Source organism: Humulus lupulus, chromosome 4, assembly GCF_963169125.1.
Source record: "Humulus lupulus chromosome 4, drHumLupu1.1, whole genome shotgun sequence".
NCBI lineage: Eukaryota > Viridiplantae > Streptophyta > Magnoliopsida > Rosales > Cannabaceae > Humulus > Humulus lupulus.
Window position 1 is genome coordinate 19,265,298 of NC_084796.1, and position 4,912 is coordinate 19,270,209.

Below are 4,912 nucleotides of genomic sequence, written 5' to 3' on the forward strand. Positions count from 1 at the left end.
GATAGATGTGTGTAACGACCCGAATTTGCTAATAGGGCTTAGAGCCTCGATTAGTGTGCCTGGAGGGCAATAAATGATTTAATATGTTATATGTGGATTTATGTGAATATATGATAATTATGCATGTTTAGTCGAGTTAGATGTGCGTGTGGGCCCCGTTTGGATAATTGGTGTATAAATGTGATAAATGTTATATATGTGTGATATGTCTGTGCAGCATGATCCGAGACAGTCTTGGGGAGCGATTAGCCAGAAACTCACAACAGGGTTGAGATTCAGACTCGGGGCGAGTCGAGGGGTAGTTTGGGTACTAGGTGTTATGGGATTATCGGGTTATGAAAATAAATATTTGGAGATATATTTGAGGATAGAATGTCTAGGAGGGAATATTTGGGAAATTTACCATTTTGCCCTCGGGGACATTTTGGTACCCCAAGCCTTGAGGTAACCACATAGACTTAAGTTGAATAAAACAAACCTTAGAATTATACAGAACACTTAAGAAACTGACATTTACTTTTCCTTCCAGCTGAGGGTAGTTCTTATCTATCTCTCTCTTTCACTCTCTAAGACAAACTCAAGGAAAACTTTGGGGAAATCAACTTGAAGCTAAGGGATTGCAGCTGGGGATTTAGGGGAGCTTGAAGCTTGGAACATAGGGAGCTGGTTCAGAGGTTTAATTCAGCAAAGGTAAGATTTAATTATAAAGATTATGTTTAGAATTTCTACTGGTTATTAGAGATTGCATGTTAGCTAAGTTTGGGATGTTCTTGATTGCTTGGTTGAGTTTTGAAGCTGGTTCTTGATGGGTTTTGATGTTGGGACTTTGTTAAGACTTTTGTGGAGATAATCTGGGACTGTTAGTTAAGTTTTGGGTGAATTGGTTTGAAGAAAACGCAGGGAAAAGGGTGAGAAATCAGGGTTTGGAGGCGAGGGCCTCGGCCCTAGGAGGGGCACGCCACGGCCCGTGTGCGCGCGCGGCCATGGGAGGCCGAGAAGTTCATGCGCGCCGCGGCTCTTGGTGTGCGCGCCGCGGCCCGTGTGTGTTGCAGGGAAGTGCTAGCCTCTATTTTGAGGCTAGCCGCGGCGCTTGAGGATGGGGCCGCAACTCTTAGAGCTAGTTTGTGTTTTTAAGGGTGTTTAGGTTTGGGAACTCAATGGTTAAGGCTCGGGATGGATTTTATCACCCGGATTGATAGAATTCAAGGTCCCGGAGGTTAGAGTTATGGATTGAAGTTATTTAATGGATTAGAACATGATGGATGGATATGGTTATTGTGTTGTGACTAGGGTTTCGGCCAGGCTCAAGTTAGAGGACTGTGCTCAGGACATCGGTGCTCGGTGAGCTCGGGACTCAGGTAAGAAAACCCTTGTTCCCATAGAGCTTGTATGCAGGGCTGAGCCCAATGTGTTTGGATTGCAGGGCGTAGCCCTTTGATTGTATTTGCTAGTATTCTGTACTTGTTTGTTATGCCATGGGTGCAATTATGTGAATGATCGGCAAGAGCCGGGAACGGTGTAGGCTGAGGTCGGCAAGGGCCGGGAACGGCGTTAAGCACGTTGAGTGCAAGGCCGAGTACGGAAAGGGGCCGGGAGCAGCGTGGAGCACGTGGAGTGCGAGTTGCCAAGGCGAGACCCTAAAAGGATACCTGGGATATCCTCACGGTGTGGACCGCGAACCCAGGGCTTGGTAAGCGCCTGGGACGGCTAGCCCGTATGTGTTTAGCCTATTGGTGGTCTGTTAGTATATTTGGTGTATGTTTTGCATATGTTATCTGTTATGGGTTTTCTTGATGGGCTTCGGCTCACAGATGCTCTGTGGTGCAGGTAAGGGTAAAGAGAAGGCCAACCAACCATGAGTATAGCAGGCATGAGGCGGCGTGTACATGTTTGGCCAGCCTGGCTGCCACAACCAGTGGATTTTGGGAGATGTTTGTAAATAAACCTAGATTTTGTCGTTTAGTCGACTTGGTTCAGTTTATAAGTTGTAAATATTTCTAAACTGTATTTTGGGATCCCAAGTGTTAAACTTTTATGATTTTCAATGAAATGGAATTATTTCTAAAGTTTTTCCTCTGTTTATGGCTTAATTACACTGTTTGATTTAAAACCTTGATTAGCGAGTTGAAAGCATATTTTTACACTCACTTAGTAACGGCTCTAAGGAAGTAGGGCGTTACAATGTGAGTGAACTTATTAGTTAATAAATAATATTTTGGAAATTTGCACAGACAATTACATGAGAAGTAGCATTAGAAAGATTGTCTTGCAGCTCATCACAAGGCGACGAAGAATGTAGGAATGAGATGATATTGATATCCAAACTTCAACATAGAAATCTTATCAAGCTAGTTGGCTCACTCTTTCAGTTTTCTCTCTCTATGAATCTGGTTGTATATATATAAAAATATATGTTTTCTTGTTGTATTGATTCTATTCTATTTTTTTTATATGAAAGGGGAAATTTTTTGGGTTTGTTATGTTGGGTCCCTCTCTCTTTCGGCATCCTAGCTACTCTGGTATGTATTTTATTATCATATTGCAAGTTAAAGTTACAACTAACTCTTATAAGTGCATTGCATTGAGCATAACTCTTATTGCTTGGATCTTTTTCATTTTATGTTAATTATTAATTCTAGCTAGCTAGATTGCTAATTTTGGTGTTCAGTCCAAAATCATTTTTGTGACTGAAAACTACAGTCATCCTTTTTATTTCTTCTGCAACCTCAAGTTCTCTATTTATTTTAGTTTTGGTTTGACTTTAATGGTGTTTATGCTGTATTGTAGGCTAAAACTTCACTTAGATATTTAAGAGAACCAAGACAATTATAGAAGTGAACCAAGGCAACAAGAAATTCTTCTTCAAGTTGTTGGGTATTATTTTCTTTCTTGCTTGTAAGAATTATGTATAGTGAGATTTGATGTATTATTTACATTGAGAATAATGAATTTTTATTGAGAATTATTTAGTCTCTTGGGGATTTGATGTATTATTTACATTTTTATTATGATAAATAATTTTTTTTTTACAAATTATGGTAATAATAATTAATTATGTGAGTAATTTTTTTATTTAAATTTATATCAAACTTCAATTGTTAAAAATATAATTAAATTTTTTTAAAATATATATTGAAAAATTATTTATATATATATAAATTTAATATTACAGCGACACCTATTGACTGTCGGCTTTGCCAGCAACGGCGACACGTATTAACTGTCGGCGTTCCCAACAACAACGACACATATTAACTGTCGGTGTTGTCAGCAATGGCGACACATATTAACTGTCGGCGTAGCCAGCAACAACGACACATATTAACTGTCGGTGTAGCCAGCAATGACGACACTTATTAACTGTCGGCGTACCTACCCCTACGTCGGCATAGGAAAATACGATAGTTAGTTGACTACCGTTATTGCTCAATAGCAACAGTTAAAAACTGTCGAGAAAGCTCATTTTTGTAGTAGTGGTGACAGTGTCATGTGTAGAATAATTAGAAATTTTGCCCCCCGAACTTTGACCACTTCCAAATTGTGTCTTTTTTATTAAAACTAATTTAAATTTTTATCTTAAAACTATTAACTAAATCCTTAAAAAATTAAAAATATAATTAGTAAAAAATAACTCTTTTTTACTTTTTTTCTTTACTTTTACAATATAAAATAAATCCATTTTAAGATGAAAATTTAAAATAAATACTAAAACAAAGAGAAAAAATTAATTAAAGAGGAGAACGAATGACGAAAGACTTAAACAAATAAAAAAATTAATTTAAAAGGAGGAGGATGAAGGGGAAAAAACTTTGTTTTAGGATTTATTTTGAATTTTGAATTTAAAATATATTTATTTTATATTGTAAAAGAAAAGAAAAAGTAAAAAAAATATTTGTTATCAATTAGATTTTTAATTTTTTGAATATTTGAAAATTTATTTAAATAATTTGAAATTTTTTGGTATTGTTTATTTTCTTAATCTTTTAAATTGATTTTTTGTAATTTAATTATTATTTTAAAAAAATTAATTAGTTTTAATAAAAATGAAACAATTTGGTAGTGGTCAAAGTTTGGGGGGGGGGATTGCAAATTATTCTACACATAGTATTGCCACATCAACAGACAAAATGTCACATCATCAATTTGTTAGCTATATAGGACAAAATCTAACAGAAATCTCATATTTCGATAATGTATATAGTTCGGAGAGAATTTTTAACATCACAAATCATTTGGGGACACGATCATATAGTGGTCATAGTTCAATAATATGTTGATTGATGTTTGATTGATAATATGATCATGCATTAGTACATTACATGCTATACATGAAACCCCACATAATTTTAATTAATCATGCATCTCATTTTGTAGAAACATGATTATCTAAAATTGTCATAAATATATAATGAAATATTAAAGCTTGAAGGTAATTGCTGCCGATCATATATATTGCTAGAGGAATATTGACTGAGCTAGAAATAAAATAGAATAATGATACGTAGAACGGAGAAAACTCCAAAATGACATTAAATTTACTAAATAACCTTAAGTAATGTATTAAATTTGGGTAGTTATTAGAATATAAGAGAAGAAAATATCGAATAAAGCAACAAAATATACTTTGTATTTAATTTGTCACGAGCTTCAATTTGGGTATATCAAGTGAATGGTAATTAACCTAAAAATTTTGCTCAAATACTTAAGCCATATATATAATAAGATTTTTATGTTCCCTCGTAGTAAATATTAATTACAAACTACATTTAAATATACATATATTTTAAAGTAGACTTAATTATAGGTAAATCATAATAATTAAATTAATATATGAAAAGAACTAAATTCTATTTTAGTTACTAATCTCGTGTGAATATAAAAATGTAGAATTATAATAAATCATTACACTAAT